Below are 19,677 nucleotides of genomic sequence, written 5' to 3' on the forward strand. Positions count from 1 at the left end.
CTTGGACTCTGTTTGCACCTTTCACCATTCCTTCCTTGTTTTTACTTAAATATTGTCTATATACGTCTGGGTTTATGGTACTAGGCATGACTCCCACGCTATTGAGTGGCTCTTAAGCCTAGACAGCTCTTGGTTACTCACAAAATTAAAATGCCTTATTGCACATTTAGGAGAATCTTGTCATTCTGGTTATTGCTGAGTTACCAGCACGGTAGGACTATCTAATGCTTTTAACCCTATGCTGTTTGCATAACACCTTCTAATACTACCAGAGCTCATTCTGGGGAAGCAGAAACTAGTTAAGTTTCAGCTCTGTTCCTGCAAGTCATGTTTCTGAAGATTGTGGCATGTTGAGCAAAGGGTATTGTTTTCAAGTTCTGGAGAGCAATGTAGGGTGTCAGCAACAGTCTGTACAGTTGGGGGTCTCTTTGATTCCCTAAAATAAGAACCTGAAGGGAGGTTTCTGGCACCTGGCACCAGGGTTTCTGGTAGGTTGGAGGTAATGGAATTATCAAGATCCTCGGCAGAGATTTTGGATTTGAATGTATGTGCGTTTGACTTTCAGTGGTGACTCATGCAAACTTTAGCATACAGGTTTTATATAAAGCAAACAGCAAAACATCAAGTACATGGAATACATATCATCTGAATTACCCGTCTAAACATGTAAATGATTTTGGCTTCATTTATGTGGGAAATGATAAAGTATCAGGGTTTAAATAACATTCATTCACTTAATAGTCATCTGTTCTTACCTTTAGCACCTCACTTACCTAGAGTGCATATATCAATAAACTCAAATCATTCACTTTTAGCCCTCACATCTACTTAGATAGAAACAATGCCTGCAAACAAACTGATGTCAAAACAGAATGGCACACAAATTGGAATCAATTCACAGGAGAGTGTGAGCTGATTTTTAAGTTGGGTCTTCAGGGCAAAGGAACATTCAAGTGACAAGGACATTCCAGAAAGAGGAAACACCAGCATGGCAAGTAAGAACAAAGAGCCAAAACTGGCCTGGGAGACATAAGGTTGGGATATAAATGCTGACTGTCTCTGCTCTCAGCAGGCCATCCCACTACCTCCTGCTGCTCTCATCTATTTTCTTGCTTTGCAGTTTCCCTGCACTCCACAGTCTACTATTACATCCTCATTCCCCTTCCTCCACCTCCTCACCTCATGTCCAAAACACATGGGTTTGTGAGATAAGCCGTGAGCAATTTGCAAGTTGGTGAGAGTGGGTCTTGTGTGGGTGCTTCAGAGAGGGTGAAGGGCACAGGAGTGAAGAGCACCCAGGCTTGCAACCCCATGATTGCCTTTCTTCACCTTGAAACCTTTCTTGCTGTTCCATGGCCAACATTATGCTTTGCCAAATGATTTTGACGGATAGCATATCTGCCTGTGCTGATTCAAAGAAAAAAAAAACATAAAACAGATTGTCAAGTTCTGTAAATGAGAAAAAGAGAATGCAAAAAAAAAAAACCCCTCACAGATTACGTACAAAGGAAAGAGAATGTTTGAAAAAGAGAAAAAGATTCTGAACCGTCATCCAATCAAGAATTTAATTCATAGGCTCTCCTTAAGCAATCACCACCAGGTGACACTAATTAGCATGAAGAGTTCACAGGTGTTACCCTGCAAGGGAAATAAATAAAAAAGAATAAGTAAACTGCAGCTTGAACATATCTGCCTGTGTTTCGCTTAGCAGACTCCAAATATGTCACTTTTCACCACTGTTTAAAATCAAATACTTTAGTTACAAAAGTACTCTGTATATTCCTTCCTCCATGAATGCAAATATCTGGACATTCATCCATTTGTGTTTCTACAAGTAGATTTATTTTCATGCACTATGTGTTTAATATCCGATATACTAGACATTGTGCATTACATTCTAGATAATGTAAAAATGCTTCTTCTTGCTATGATGGCTTTTAGATTTTAGGAGATCGATATACCAGCTGAATGACATGATTCACTGATTGTTGTTTTAATGTTTTCAAAGGGGACATAATGCAATATTTTATAAAATACAAACACACTTGGTCTGGTTTACAGTACCAAGTTCTCCCTTTGTATAGCAGTAAGGATTGACACATAGTTTAGATTATTAGTGGGATATTGTGACTTTCACACAAAATAGAAAGAAAATATTTGCAGCAAAGTAAAACAAAACCAGGAATTTTTGTTCAGCCACAATTCAGAGTAAACATGTCATAAGTTGCTGGAGATGAGAGGGTCATATAAAATCAATGAAGGAACTAATATTTGGACTATTTCTAAACAGCTTAAAGCATTTTTGGAGGACTGTATCATCTGATAGAGTGAATTCTTGTAACAAGTTTATATCCCTGTGTGTGACCTAAAGAAAGCACACATACAAAGTGTCTCCCAAAATCAGAAGACTTAAAGCTAACAGAGTTAAGAGGGTTTTATTTGTCTTGCAGTATATGAGTTCACTATGTTATAGATGTCTTTGATTTAATCATCTTCAGTGTGAGAAACCTAAATTCATGTCTTAACATCACTAAAAATCTATTTCTGAAAATTTAATTAGAACCCATATGAGAGAAATAGCAGATCAATGCAAACCTTAATCAATACCACTGTAGCAATTGAGTGTTAGCAAACAGGAAGACATCTTTACTGCTACCATGAATCTAATCTATGCTGTTTGTATATTTATGTGCATAAGAGATGTCTTAAGCATGGATAGGTGGAGGTGTGGAATGAGAAAGACCGAGTCAGAGACAGAGAAATAGACAGTGACAGACGCAAAGAGAAATATATATATAGAGATGCTCACACAGAGGGAGAGAGATGATAGATGGATAGATAGATATAGATAGAAAATAGATAGATAGATGGATAGATAGACAGACTACAGAGAAATAGATACCCACAGAGAGAAGCAAAGATATACAGAATACAGAGATGTGCCGCAGCTACTTACTTAAAGATATATATCCACACTTGTTAGAAAATTTAACTAACTGTGTTTAGGGAATAATACAACATTCAAGTGTTGCAGAATATTTGTTTAGCTATGCAAAGATGTGTTACATTTGTTTATGTTTTGTAGTATTGGTTTATTAAATATATGTTGTATTTGTTTAATTATGTAAAGATGTGCTGTTGTTTCACCTTGCTACCTAAGGCACCTGATTGGTCTAATGAAAATCTGAAAGTCCAACAGCAGCTGGGGAGGTATAAGTGGGATCTTGGCAGGGATAGTAAGTAGGAGGAGGAATTTAGTCTTGGAGGAAGAAAGAAAATGAGAAACAAGGGAGACATCAGGAGCCAGACAAACAAACACGGAGGAATCAGGAAACTAAGTCATACAGAATAAAAGAAAGAAGAAAAAGTTCATAGGAAAACATAGATGAATAGAAACAGCTTAAATTAAGTTATTAATGGGACAGGACTAAACTAAGACTCAGGATTCACAATTAATAATGAGTCTCCATGTCTTTATTTGGGAGCTGGTTTATGGACCTCCCAAAAATTCTGACTACAATTCAAGTGAATCAAAATTACTATATCAACAAAATGAGACTATACCTAGCAAGACATTATATCTTACATACAATAAATATGAGTAGAACAAACTAACTGATTCTTCTGACTTCTGAATGGACTGGTTAATATATCACTTTACTTATGTCATTTGCTGTTAGGTTGCTGTAATTCAGGAACTTACAAAATTAATTCACATGTATATAAAGAATAAGAGATAAATATATTGGCATTTTGCATGACAGAATGAATATTTTCTTCATTAGGAATGTCATAGTTTTAGCCAAGCAGTCCTTGGATGCCATAATGAGTTTAACTGAATGTTTTATGTTGTGATTAATAAAATATGAGTAGAGGTGATTATTTAGAGTATAGGTATTTTGGATGGTAGTATATCACTAAGTAATGTGGAAGTACAAATCAAATTATCCCTATTTTAATTGTATTTTACACCTAGTTAGGCCATCATTTCAATGATGATAACTTGTCTCTAATAAAATTTTGCATTTTAGTCACAAGCATCATTATGAGTCTTCCCTTAACAATTATACTGCACTAGATTATAATTATATCAGGCCTTCATGAGTTTAATGACACTAGATCTTGATTTCTGTGAAGTGCTATTTTATGAGTATAGTACAATGTACTACCCAAACTTAAAATGTTTATGATATAAAAAAGTGAAATTATACAAATGTGATCATTAACTGAAACAAGAGATGTATGACAGCAGTGATGAAAGTTGACAAACATTTTAAAGGAGAAGAATTACACACTGGAGTTTTAAAATAAGCTCCACATTTATTCATTGTGTGGTCTTGCATATTCTTTAACTATTCTGGAGTTGTAGTTTCCATATTTCTAGTATTGTAATTATTAGGTTTCTTACCTCATGAGAGTTAAAGAAATCTAATATACAATCAGCATTCCTAAAGGTCATTATGATAACAAAAGAATAAACCAACCATAGAATATGCAATGGATTCCTTGCTACTACACAATGCATACAATACAAAAGGAGAAATAATTTTGGAAAACAAAACAACAAAAAAGACAACAACATCAAAAAAGCAAAAAAGAAACAATAGCAATAAAAAAAAACAGAATCAGCACCAGATGCAACACAATTAAACTGAGGAATACCCAGTGTCAACAAGAAAATTCTCACTCACAATTACCCAAACAAATTTATTCTTGTAAAAGCCCAGAGGGCTTGAAACCAAAGTGCATATCTCTTTAGGGCCTATTAAACTATTTTATTACTATCTAACTTTCGTGTTTCCAGAAACACCAGTTATACACATCAGCAAGACTGCTATCAGAAGTTCAGATTGCTCCTATTATCTACCAACTGTAGCATGTGATTCAACTCTGTTCAAATGTCTTCTTCCAGCATTTGGACAGTGAAGAGTTAAGGTAGCCATAGCTGTAAACTTGGAGACATATAAGTTTTTTCACAATCGTTTATTACGTTAAATTATTAGCATTCTTTTGTAAAAAAAAAGTCTGGGTTAATGGTTAATGATCAAGGATCATTGTTTTTTCATTAGTTCACCAGATGGATTAGTGAATAGTTCTGCACTTAGTAACCACAACCTGGTTGTTTCCTTTTAGAATTATAACTACAGTGTCATGAAAGCAAATTTGACTGAGAATTAATTCTGTCATTCCAAAGCCCTTTATTATGAAATGACCAGGGTGTGGACTTCTGAGTCTGATACGGTCTGGCAAAAGTAAATGCTTTTCCCAGGGTCTAAACTAGGAGATGATGCTTCAATATTGAAGAAAATGTAAAACTGATGACCTTGGAGAGCTATTCATATGTGGAGGATGAGTTTGCTCTAAATCTGTGACAACTACCCTTTCTCTTTGAATCACTTCTAGGAGTAAACAATTGAATTGAATCATAGGTAAGAAATTTGTTCACACAATTCATTAACAACAACAACGACCCAATATATTTCAAAAAGCTCACATTAAATGCAATGAAGCATGTCTCCAGCTCTGGTCAAGCCTTCAGAATTGTGCAATGTGCCTACTCCTGAATTTGAGATGGGTAATTTCATGGCATTCCAAGTTATTTTATGTAAACTGGCACTGTTCACCTGGATATCATTCAATGCTCTAGGAATCCAACTGAGATGGCACAATTGTCTGGCTCTGCTCCTAGTTTTACATTCCAATCATGACTCATTTCCCATAAATACTGATGTTGCTACTATTGCTGAAGTTTCTGCTTGCTCAGTAGTTGTGACTTCTGTCTCCAGTCTAGAATACTATTATCCATTCCTATTGAAACTCTTTATTCTTAAATTTATTTATTTTATGTGCATAAATATTTTTCCTAAATGTATCTGTGTACTACATATATGCCTGGTGCTCACGGAAGCAAAATGAAAGCATCTGATCCCCTAGAACTGGAATGAGGCACCATGTGAGCTGAGCAAGAGGAACAAGTGTTCTCAACATCTCTGTCATCTCTAATTCCCATATTAAGGAGTTCTTAATTACCTGTGTCTCTGGCCACATTCTACTTACAAGAGACAAAAGATAGCATCTTATTGCCTGTGTTCTAGATTCTTTTCTTTTTGCATTTTATTATATCAGATAAACACCGAAGAGAGTAAGGGTCCCAGTATATGTTTAAAATCTCCTTATGGGCCAAGATTTTTAAAAATGAAAAATGACAATAAGATTAATGGAGATTGGAAGATTCCTTTTCATTTATCATTGATGCCAGGGCATTAAGACAAGCATTTCATGAGCCAACTCTCTGTTTCTTCTTTGAGATCTCCTCCTGGAGATTGCTTTATGTAGAATATCATTACTCACTGACCTGCTATGCTGGGAAAATTCTGTTACTGATGACTGATGATAAACACATTATAAACTTAAAAATAGGGAACCTTTGCCCAATGTATTTACAACCTCTGTTTATTATCATTTTTACATCTTCAATCATGAAGTCCTTTTAAGGAATTTTTTAATGCAAGGAATTTAAATCCAATGTAACACACAGAAAGTTACTATAAAGTGACGATTCTAGTTATTTCAGGGTATGAAGGAGAAATGAGGAAAGCCACTCCTTTGTGAATGTTGAGACATGTACACATTTCAGTTTCTCACTAGGCTTCTGAATTCATTACATAAGATAAAGGTTTTCTAAACAGTACGTAGATAAATACAGTGTATATGTCTTCAGTTCCTGTATTTCAGAAAATAGATGTAGAATTGTCAAGAGTTCAAGGTCAACCTGAAGTACATAACAACGTCATGACTCAAACTTTTTGTAAAATATCAGACAGTCAATTGATCAGGTTTTGTTATAGTGTGACTAGGCACATACCTCTACCACCACAAAGGTAGGTGTCAGTCTTTGGCTCAGCAGTGAACAGAACAGTGATAATTTCATGACCTCTAGACAAAAGTACAGTTGGAAAAAGGATGATTGCATGTGTCATTTGTAATGTGAACATAGTGGCAACCTGCCATTTCGTTAATGAACAACAGAAGTAGTTTACTTTCTAGATTGTTAATTTTGCTTTAAAAGCTGATGTGACATCAACCATCTCTTGATAAGTAGTTCCCACATCTTGAGAATGAATTAATCTAGAATAACCTACTCCAAATTAGTAACTTAAAATTTTAATCCATTGGTTTAATATGGCAAGAATTTTTGTATTAAAAAAACGTTTTCTGCCAGGTGGCAGTGGTTTGTGCCTTTAATCCCAGCACTCAAGAGGCAGAGGCAAGCAGATCTCTGTGAGTGTAAGGCCAACTTGGTCTACAGAGTGAGTTCCACCATAGCCAGGGCTGATACACAGAGAAACTCTGTTTCAAAGAAAAAAAAAACAAAAAGGAAACCAAAAACAAAAACAAAAACGAAAGAAAAAACTGTTTCCACTGACAGCATCTCCATCATTCCTTTATTTTCTCCATCCACTTTCACTAAATAAGTCAAGTTCTTATGACATCTGGCTTAGATCCTTATGACAATCTCGTAAGTGGTTTGTCCTTTTATTATTCAGCTCTACATTACCAGTGCTTCTGACTTTCTAAACCTAACCTCTTCTTTAACCACTCATTCCCTAGAAACCTTTTAAGACCACCCTGTTCCCATTTGAAATAATCAATCCGTATTCTGGCAGCTTCGAAAAGCTCTTTATAATTCAACATCATTTTATTTTTCTGTAAATATTTACTACTTTTTTCTTTCTGTGTGCTCGTTTATAAAGATAATTTATAGTTAATTGTTTTATTATATTATTTACCAAATAGTAAAAGCAAATATTCCTGGAAGGATGAATACAAACATAAATGAAACCTTTCAATATAAGTATTTTAGTCAGACAAAACTCTAAATATTTCCAACATTGGAATGATATGAAATTTTAATCCATTTAAAATGTTCAAATGGATGAGGAGACTACAGAATTCAGAATTGTCAGAAGGACAAATTGTGTTTGAAAATTACTTTTTCAAACTTGCTTTTCCTCTCCCTAGACACTCATGTAACTCCCTGTATTTATAGGACAGTTGCAAAGCACTTAAAAGAAATCAGTATGTAAATTCATACTAAATAATGCAAAATGCTTATAGGAATCTGTTTCCCAATTTGTTGCAGCCATCATCACATATAGGAAAAAGAAGAGGGACAACCAGAAGTGAGAGAGCATCTGCAAGCCTTTTCAAAGCTAAGGTAGAAATAGGAGCATCTTTAGCTCTGGAGGCTCACATTCCATAGCTAGATCCTGTATTCATTTCATTTAACTTAACTCACATCTACATGGATAGCAACCTAGTGTTAAAAAATAATCAACTTAATAGGTTTTTGGTTAATGTGCCCTTTATGCATAGATGATATAGAACAACAATGATTATCTATTGATAAATGCTGGTTATATGATACTCATTTTTATAATGGTCTATGGGGAATTACTTGAGGCTGTTGAATATCAGTTATGGAATATAGTCTGGAGCCCTTTCTCAAAAATTATCAACTACACACACACACACACACACACACACACACACACACACACACACACAGTACTTTGATTACGGTTCACTTGTTCAAAGAAGTAATGAAGATTTGTTGGGTGCACTCCATATTCTGGGTCTTGTGAATAAAATTTGGTTTTATAGCACGTAAATTGTCACTGACTTGACAAGACAAGGTGATGGCTGAGGATGGTGTGATACAATGGTAACTTATGAATGGCCACAGGATTCCTGGAATGGCATTATGATCCTTGAAAGGGTGTCTTTGCTAATATTAGTTTACATGGAGTGATATGGAGAGATGTTTTGGCTTATAAGGGTGTGTTCTATATAATCACAAAGAGTATTTCTTATAAGAACAATAAATAGAATCAGTGTTAGAGAAGTCAATGGGCAAAAGAAAGGAAAGAAAGTGATGTGGTGATGAAGCAGAAATAGAAAGGGAGACACGTCATTGGAAACACATCGATGTGGCTGACTTTAAAGGCAGAAGTGGGTCAAAAACCAAGGAATGTAGGCAGTATGATGGGGTAATGTCCTTCTGTATATATGCTTCTCTTATTGGTTGATGAGTAAAATGCTGATTGTCCAGTAGTCAGGAAGGAAGTATAGGTAGGCTGCCAGATGAGAATTCTGGGGAGAAGACACAGAGAGGAGCTGCCAGGTAATGACATGTAGCTTGGGAAGGTAGGGGGTTAGGACATTCTCTTGTAAGATAAGATCATATGGAAATCAATAGATTAATAGCTATGGGCTAATAATTAAGATAGAGCTACCTAATAAGAATCCTAAGCCATTGGGCAAACAGTTTATAATTAATATAAGCCTCTGTGTATTTATTTGGGACTAAAGTGATGCAGGACCTAGAGGGAAAGAAACATCATCTACAGCAGTCTCTAGAAAACAAGAAAGGGCAAATATTTTTCCTCAAGATCCTAAAAAATTCTAGCCCTGACAATATGTTCCTTTTATTTCAGTGTTTCAGAATTAGACAATAATAAATTTCTCTTATTTTAATAACAAAGTTGTGGCAATTTGCTATAGTAACAGTAACAAATTTATTGTGATGAATTTTCAAAGGTAGAAGAGTACTTAGAAAAAAGAGCATTTTGATGAGATAGACCTTTGTATACCTGAGGAAATGAAATAAAGGTAACATTTCTGAAACCATTTCTAAGACTAGGAATATTATGTTTCTTCTTGATGTTATGAGGAATTCAATGGAGATGATGTAACACACCAGTGAAGTATTTTGGCTCACAGTTTTACAGAGTTCAGTTCACCATGGCATCCTGTATTTCTTCTGGGTCAGTGTTGAGACAGAGCATGATTAGTTTTCCTAACTTTATGATAGACAAAATGTAACTATACAGACATATGTAGGCCAAGACAAGATGCATTCTTCTAGTGTAGGTGCACAGACACTTAGTTCTTCCAGTGAGACCACACCTTTCAAACTTTCCATAATTTCTACTAGTTGGGGAATAAACAAGGGCTTGTGAGATCATTTTAGATTCAAGCCACAGCTCATGCAGCTATTAAAATTAGTAACTTTAAGTAACCAAGATATAATGCATACAAATTTGTTCAGAATCAGTCATGTATTTTTCAATCAGGTATAAAATACATTTGTGCTTCAAAAAATGATTAGTGCATAGGAAGTCAGTGGTATAGCTGACAGTACATAAAATAAAGTTGGAAGATACTAACTGATGAGACATATTTTTATTTTCTTCATGTTTATGAGTTTCTGTTTGAATCAATATATGCCATGTGTGTCTAGTGGCTTATTGAGGCCATTAAGAGGGCATCAAATCCTTTAGAACTGGATTAATGGATGTTTAGGAGCTATGTAATGTGGATGCTGGGAACTGAACTAGAGTAATTGTGGAAGAACAGTTAGTACTTTTAACAGTTTAGCTATTGCTTCACCTGTCATCCTCTTATCCATATGATTTCTAGGTATTTATGTGCCAGTGTATCTCATTTTATCCATGTTTAGATGTTGAATAAATAGTGCAAATAAATGTTTGTTTGTTTAAGTAGAACTAAGGATATCTCTTTTAACTTACACAACCTACAATTGTAAGAGGCTACTAATTGAATATAGGGAACATGGTTCAGAATGAATAAGGGAGACAAGCTCTGGCTTGCTCGTAGATCAGGTTGGACTTGAACTCACAGAGATCCACTTGCCATGGCCTCCGGAGTGTCCCTCACAGAGTACCACCAATGCCAGGCCAGTAAATGGGTATTATTGTAGATTTCAATCTACAAACATTAACCCAAATGTGACTTATATTAAGAATGCTTAAATCTCCATGACATTGTCCTATGTCCTCACCAACTTCTTTAAGAATTGCAATGAGAACTCAGAGCACATTGAGTCACTTTTCTCCAATCTAAAATAAGAATATTTACAGGAATATCCAGAAAAAGGTAAAGATTAGGTAAATGTAATATATGCTGAATACATAAAGAAAATATCAGTGTTATGGCAGAAGTAATCATCCAGCAGCCATTCATTTAGTGGATACACAGAGTAAACAGATAATTGAAGGATCCATGCTTGGGGAATGGTAAGAGTGTATGTGTTCAGTCTTGAAGATGAAGACGTGAGTTTCTGTGATTCTGGGAATATAAAAGGTATAAATTGTCCAACTTCTATACAAATTCACTAAAGTTCTAATGTCTGTGTCTGTATTAAGTCATGGTAATCTCTATAAATCTTCCATCTATGAAGTGAAGCCACAAAACCATGCTCTGGCCTCTTGCTTTAGTCATTAAGTGGTTACAAATATTCTAATTTCCATACAGTTAGTTCTTTAATGACTTTAAGAGAAATACTGTTATTAACAGACTCAAGTGCAGCTTCTATTCCTGCAGTAGTCATATCAGTCAGATGGAGAGGCAAGGTGTGACGGCAAAGGAGGGGACTTTATCAGAAAATATTGTCAAGGAAGATGATGGAAAACTCTGGTCCAATACATCATGCTGGGAAACTGAATTAGGTATGGTTTATGAAGACAGTTTGGGGGCATTGCTACCCATCTCACAGTAAATGATAGGTAATCACAGATTGGGAATTCCTTCTCATATCAGCTGGACATATGATATGCTTCTGACCTTAAGCCCTTCATTACAAGTTGATTTTCAGTTCAGTGAATCTCAAAGATCATATTCATTTTTCTCATTATAGTCCTGTTGCTGGTTAAGTTTTTCATCTTCACTTCCTGGTTGGTGGCCAGGTTAGAAGTAAGAAACTGCCTTGAGGCCTTCCAGATAACCTCCAAAGTCATGGTAATCATAAAGACAAAAGACAGCACATAATAGCAAATCTTCACACTTTTACTCTCAGTTTACTCAGAATGTCTTATAAAGACATCTAGTATTAAACTCATAAAGACACATGACATCCTTACAAGTAGTTTTAAGAAAAACAATTCATGTTATAAAATTTACTTTCCAGTATGGTAACAAGACCCATGACTGTCACTGAGATGTGAACCCCATAGAAATGGCCCATGAGAGAAAATCAAGAATGTAACACTCATTCAGCTGTTATAAAGGGACTTGCTCTCCATCTTAAGGATACAACCTCCTCGCTGGGAATGAGCCTGTTCGTTTCCTTCCAGTCTATGCCAGTGTATTGCTTCTTTGACTGTTTGAGTTTTTGGTAAATTTGTTTACTGCCCTTATTACCAGGTTTCCATGTGCCAGTGTTACAAGGCAACAATGAGTAAAGTAATAAAAGAAAACTTTCTTCACCTAATTTTTTTTGAAAAAACAAAGACCAGGTACGAATAACCAAGCATTCAGGCCATAGTGCTACCTTCCTTTTGAACAGCAGATCAGCATAATTGTGACTTTTAACCAACAGTTACTGAGTGCATTGGTTCTCTAAGGCATAACACTCTACTTTAGGTGATATTTGCTCTTTGTTCACAAACACTACTAAGGTTTTTCATGTAAACCATGAACTATGGCCCTACCCAAAGGACATTTAAAATGCCTCTGTTTCAGCCACAGAATTTAAGGTTGGAGATGGTGTATATGTTATTATCTTCAAACTCATGACTGCCAGTTTCTTTTACTTATGTTTGAAAGCATACCCATATACACAGTCTTCAGATTGACATAGAATCTGTGTCTTCCAAGAAAAACCTCCTCTTGCCTACAATTTCCCCTTTGTTGTCTGTTGGGAACTTCAAGTGTTGACATCTGAGAGCTGAAACATGCACTTAGAGAGGTTGTGCCTGTGGCTTTCAATACTGCTCAGGAGACTGCAGAGGCAGATGGCATAAATCTCTAGTGTCTAAATAGTTTTTCATAGCAATCCACATTTTGTCAATTGCAAACAAGATGAAAGGGAGAAAAAGGCACCACTTGAAATTAAAAAATTAACTATTGGAAATAGGACCCTAAAATTGCATGGTTTGGACATGGGTCAGATAATTGGTCTTTAATAGGTATCAATATCCTCATTTGTATAACATAATACCAGAATGGCCATAGAGATGCCCAGGTTTATTTCCCAATGATTTCAGCCTATGGTTCTTGCTGTTTTCAGTATGAGAAGTCCCAATCTCAAATTTTCAGCTATCTAGTTTCAAAACTTACTATCTGTTGTCACAAATTTTAAAATCAAACCTTTAATTGGGAACATGTTATCCATTGCACGAGGCTTTGAAGAACATTAAACACAAAATAATATGTCAAATGAGTAGCACAGGAATCTGGCAGGATGGCAGACTAAGTTAACCTAAATCCCTCCAGAAATACATCTTTAGACATGTTGGATGATATGAAGCAACGACCAAAAAATGTGAATGCCTCACTGAGTTGAATAGCAAATTAAATCCTTAGGAAGCAAATGTAAAAATAGAATTTGAAGTAAAAGCATGAATATATGAATTAGCACTATGACCAGGGTAAGAACAGTTTATTCATATAAGAAATGAAAGAACAGAAAAGATGGTGATTGTGGTGGAAGATGTGGAGGTGTAAGAGAAGGAAAAGAAATAAGAGAATTTTTTATGGAAAAGACAGAAGCAGCTATATTTGTCTTTACACTTAATGTTGAGAATCTTAAATTGTCTTGCTTATATAAGAGAGTACTCATGCCTCACATACAGGAAGAAGGCAAGGCAAATCTATGAGTTTCTACTTGAGTAACAGAATCCATGAACACACACACAGACACACACACACACACACACACACACACAGTTTCACACACATATATATACCTCACTGAGTGGGCCTATCATTCATACAGGCTAAATGTATGCTCCCCATATGGCCCAGGATGCAGAAGCTAAGAAATTAGCATAAAGCCTAGTCCTGGAAGAATAACAACTTTAGGATTCCTAACAAAGAAAATATAACCTCGTCGAAGTTTGTTCTTACAAAAAAGTTAGGGCACATTCACAGAAAAAGTGCTGCATATTTGAGCACAGAATTTCCTACTATAAAACAATGAAGGTAACCAGTTGCCATAAGTGATAACAAACAGGCATCTTATATTAGAGGATTAACATATCACAAATACTGAGTAATGGAACTATATTTCATAACAGACTTGTAAAAGAATATATATGACTTAGACGTCAAAACATGAGCATATAAGCCCTAAAAATGATTCTACAAAAAGATGCCAAAATCTCACCATCAGAAAAGTTAAATTCACAAAGCTGAACTAAAAAAAGAATTCTAACTAAAGAGAAAATAATGAATCTGGGTATATATTTGTGAAATGATCCTCAGTATAGGACATTGAAGTAGGGGGCCGGAAAGAGGAAAAGTATTGTTAGAAGAAATGGAGGAGAAAAGTCCACATTGGCAATGGAATCCCAGAAGTGGTCAGTAAAGAGGATTCTAAAAAGTAATCAAAATATAATGTTCATAATGATCTAGCAGCAATGGAAATATTTCAAATATAGTGGCTGTTATTTTCCAGCCCTAATGAAGTACATGAATACTCAGATATTGACATGCCAGAGATCCCAATAAGAATGTTTAAAAAGAACAAATCACATTATAGAAAAAGGTAGAGGTAGGTGAAGTGAAGAAAACAAACATCCTTTTTTCATGAGTGTTAAAATCACTTAATATAAAGTATAAGAGAAATATAAACTGCAAGACAAACATGAATGCATTATCTGTAAGATGCCAGGGCAAAACTTCCAGGGGTAACCAACCATAACTGACTTGACTTAAGGCTCAGTCCACGAAATATAGCCCATACCTGGCACTGCTGGGACCACCAAGAATCAGAGACTGCTTAACCCAGGCATCTAGTGGAAAACAAATAATACTGGTATTAAAAAATGAAAAAGAGAAAAAGGCTATGTATAAAGTAACTCCTGTTGATATTCTGCTATACTCTTATTAGTGCCCTGTTCAGTTATCATCAGAAAGGTTTCCTCCTGTATCAAATAGAACAACTATAGAAATCTACAGCCATACATTGTGCAGAGAATGAGAAATATTGGAATACTCAGACATAAATGGATTGTCCCCACTAAATACCCCTTCTCAGAACTCAGGAAACCCTCCAGAAGAGGAAGCATAAGAGTATCTGAGCCCTAGGGGATGGAGGTCACCAAGAAAATCAGGCTCTCTAAATCAACATGAGCAAATCTCACTTGAACTCTCAGATACGGAAACATCAAGCACCACAGAGACTGATACATCATGCACAGGGCCTGCATCTGTCTGCATCAGGTCTTCTGCATATATTATGGCTTCCAATTTAGTGTTTTTATGGAATTCCTGAGTGTTCAAACTAGTAGGTCTCTAATTCTTGTGCCTTCTATTGGACTCTGCCTTCTGTTGGTTTGTTTAATCCAAACTTTATGTGATAGTTTTTTGTTTATTCTTATTATTTTCAATTTTGTTATTTTCTTTGAATGAATGAATGAATAAAAACTTACCTATGAGGTAAAGATTAACAATTGAACTGCCATTTTCTGGGCAAAGGAAATCCATTTTCTACGGTGGAGTTGCATTGGGTCTATCAATCACTCAAGAGAAGGCCTCATGTTCAGGAGTTGTTGACCAACATATAATTCACTCCACAGTATTTTTCATGTATGCTCTTCTTTGTTACAGTTTGGTGATTTTTTTTGTGGGTCTGGTATTTTAGTCTATTTTCTTGGTTTGGGTGATTTGTGTTGTGTTGGGTATTTGTTGTTTTTAGAAAGAACTTAAAGTCTTTCATCCTTCAGAACCTTGGTCAGTTATTTCCACCATAGTTTAGAATCTTCAGTTTGCTGAGATCTTTCTGGAATGATAACATACCCAGTTCTAGTCATAATCTTCATGTTCTGTCAAAGTCCCACCAAGAACTCATTTGCTTATGTATACCAGCACTGAAGTTTTCCCAAGCAAATCTTGTTTTTGTTTCTGTGACATAAGATGGATAGATAGAAGAACACAGGAGACTTTGTGGACTTTGATAAAATGTGAAGATTTCTCCTTCTCTTTCAATGGCAATTGAATTATTCTTAAGTGCTCAATGAAATGGAACAGTGTAACACAAATAAACAAAAGATTCAGGGACAGATATTGCAATTTAAACTTTAAGGTGTAGATCAGGGAAGTAACACAACAGGCAATTAGCTCTTACCTTTACTTTAGACTGAATGGACTGATCCTGCTGCCTCTCCTCAGCATGGTTGGAGAGTTCTGAGATTGAATGTCTTCCCTTCTTCAATGTGGGTAGAGAATGAATCCCTCCTATCCTCAGTGTGGCTGGAGAATGAATGTCCGATACTGAGACCTTGCTCCTGTTTTATATACCTCCCTAATGTGGGGATTAAAGGCATGTGATCCCATGTGCTGAGGTCATCTTGGTGTGAGCTGTTTCTCTTTAAGATTGAATCAGTCTTGTGTAAATCTGGGTGGACTTGCACTCACAGAAATCTGTCTACATCTTAATACTGAGTCCTAGGATTAAAGGTGTGTGCCACCATCTCCTAGCTCCTGGCTGCCTAGCTTCTATGACTTGTGGCTAACTTTGATTTCTGAATTCTAAGGCAAGTTTTAATAATCATAAGTAATATATCACCACAGAAGAGTATCTGATCATTACTTTTCTTTTTCATGTTCCACAAAGGCCAATCACCATATATCTACTGTTTTCAATGGCTATTTCTCTCCAAAAATGTCCACAGCCTACTTTCTTCCAATATAATTCACATTTGCAATCAATTAATTCTACTGTCCATGCCAAAATATATTTATATCTAATTTTATTTTTATCCTTTTATTAATTTTAAAGTGTAGAAGATTATATTACAACTGCATATACATATATATATTCATATCTTGTATAGTATTACTTTGTACTACAAGAAGCCAACCATTTAAATGGAATATGCTACATATCCATAATTCATGAACTTGGGAAGGTGGGGAAGGAAGATGTTTAGTTGAACACCAATCTGGGCCATGTGAAACTCCATCTCATCAAACCAAACCAAACCAAAATGTATGCAAACAGTTAAACATGCATACCTACAAGCAAATAATGCATCAAAATCATATGATTTTACTTTATAGACATTGATTTAGAGGTATAAAGTAATTTTACATAATATATTATGCTAAGTTGTATATGTATTACATGTGTATAATATATATATATATATATATAGAGAGAGAGAGAGAGAGAGACAGAGAGACAGAGAGAGAGAGAGACAGAGAAAGAATGACAGAAACAGATACTGAGAGCAAGAGAGAAGCAAAGGGAGAAAGTAAATATCTGCTTTAGAAATATATAAGCAAAAACGGGGGAAGACCCTTTGTGTCACCTGATGCACTTGACAGCCCTCTGCCGGCAACTGAGTCAGCTGATCTCGAAGTCGGGTTGCATGCGGGCGCATCATGGCTCTCTGGTCTCATGGTCTCTGGTGCAGCCATGTCGTTTTTCCCCGGAGCTTTATTTCAACGTGGACAATGGCTACTTGGAGGGATTAGTACGGGGCCTGAAGGCCGGGGTGCTCAGCCAGGCAGACTACCTCAACCTGGTGCAGTGCGAGCCTCCAGAGGACTTGAAGCTGCCCCTTCAGAGTACAGATCATGGCAACTTCCTGGCCAATGAAGCATCACCTCTGACAGTGTCAGTCATCGATGACCAGCTCAAGGAGAAGATGGTAGTCGCGTTCTGTCACATGTGAAACCATGCCTATGAGCCGCTTGCCAGCTTCCTGGACTTCATTACTTATAGCTACAAGATTGACAACGGGATCCTGCTCATCACAGGCACTTCCCACCAGCGTTCAATCGCTGAACTTGTGCCCAAGTCCTATCCACTAGGCAGCTTGGAGCAGATGGAGGCCGTGAACATCGCACAGACACCTGCAGAGCTCTACAATGCCATTCTGGTGGACAACCCCTGGCTGCTTTTTTTCTAGGATTGCATCTCAGAGCAGGATCTTGACGAGAAGAGCATCGAGATAATCCGCTATACTCTGCACAAGGCCTATCTGGAGTCCTTCTACAAGTTCTGCACTCTATTGTGTGGAACCACAGCTGGTGCCATGTGTCCTATCCTAGAGTTTGGAGCAGACCGCCGGGTCTTCATCATCACCATCAACTCTTTCGGCACAGAGCTGCCAAGTAGGACCGTGCCAAGCTCTTTCCACACTGTGCCTGACTCTGTCCTGAGAGTTTGGGTCAGCTGGCTCGGGCTGATGACTATGAACAGGTTAAGAATGCAGCTGATTACTACCCAAAGTACAAACTGCTTTTTGAGGGTGCAGGTAGCAATTGTGGAGACAAAACCATGGAGGACCAATTCTTTGAGCATGAGGTGAAGCTGAACAAGTTGACCTTCCTGAACCAGTTCTACTTTGGTGTCTTTTATGCCTTTGTGAAGCTTAAGGAACAGGAATGTCGCAACATCGTGTGGATTGCTGAGTACATCGCCCAGCGCCATCGCGCCAAGATCGACAACTATATCCCCATCTTCTAGTGTTCTAACTTAAGGCTCCCAAATGCACTGTGTGCATCTTTGTGTGCTGTGGTGAAGCTCATGGCTCACTTGTCTGACCTGGTAAGGTGTAGCACATTGTCCTGGGGTTGACCACCTTCCATGACTACCTCTGGGACTGCTCTTAGACCTAAAAAGGGATTAGGTACCTCTCCCCTGATGAAGAAAGGACCAGTATCTCCTCCAGAGAAAAGAGCCCACAGCCCTATGTTTACAGCCTTTGACATGTCAAAGAAACTTGTGTCATTTTCATGTCCCTCCCTAACCTGAGAACCTCTGGGACAGTGTGATGTTTTCTTCTCTGTGGGTCATCCCCAGAGCCATGTCCCATGGGAAGATCAGACAGTGTGTGTTTTGGGGGTTTGGGAGGAGTAGCTTTGCAGCCCTGTCCGTCAGCTCTGATCCTCTGAGTTAATAAAGTTCCCCTCTTTAAAAAGCCAAAAGGAAAAAAAAAACAAGGGCCTAGAGAGATGGCTCAGCCATTAAATGTGAGGCTCTCAACCAAAAATATAAGGAAAAAACAACAACATGGAAACTCTTCTACACATTATGTTTTCCAAATTGAATTTTCAGTGTCATGGCAGAAACTGTTTCATTAAGCCCAAATAATTTCAGAGGATATAGGCTGGTTATATATTTATTACAAACACATACTCTTAACAAGAGGGATTTGTTAGCAAAGCCCTTTTAATCTTTCTCACAGTAATCATTTGCCATTTTTAATTAACTGATCATTCTGATGATGCAATTACTGGTCAGAGCAATGTAAAAACTTTATATTGGGAGAAGCATGATAAACTAAAATATAAACAAGATTAGGCTGCTTGAGAAAACTATGTGCTTAGATTACATATGGATTTGTTTTCCTTCTTTGTAACTAAAGTTCTAAAATATCTTAATACAGGTGTATGAGTTAAAAAAAACAAAAACACTTCCACTCCTTGCCCATCTGCCTGCCAAGTTCATAGGAAGACAGCGGAGAGCTCTGCAAGCAACCAAGGCAAGTAGAGGCAGCTGGGCTGGAAAATTTGAGTGTCTGGGGAGGTGATGCTGTGAAAGTAATCAGACAGTCTCTGACACTTGAACACAAAGACTGTTAATAGCTGAGCACATGCAAGGAGAGTGGGAATTCCAGTGATTTTCTTAGGTACAGTCCTGGT

General features: G+C 36.8%; 1 pseudogene; it reads left to right on the top strand.

The window, feature by feature from the left end:
• Nucleotides 1-17,339: 17,339 nt before the first annotated feature.
• Nucleotides 17,340-18,526, top strand: LOC101822864 (annotated as a pseudogene).
• The last annotated feature ends 1,151 nt before the right edge of the window (nt 18,527-19,677 follow it).

This window comes from Mesocricetus auratus, unplaced genomic scaffold, assembly GCF_017639785.1.
Source record: "Mesocricetus auratus isolate SY011 unplaced genomic scaffold, BCM_Maur_2.0 Super-Scaffold_100714, whole genome shotgun sequence".
NCBI lineage: Eukaryota > Metazoa > Chordata > Mammalia > Rodentia > Cricetidae > Mesocricetus > Mesocricetus auratus.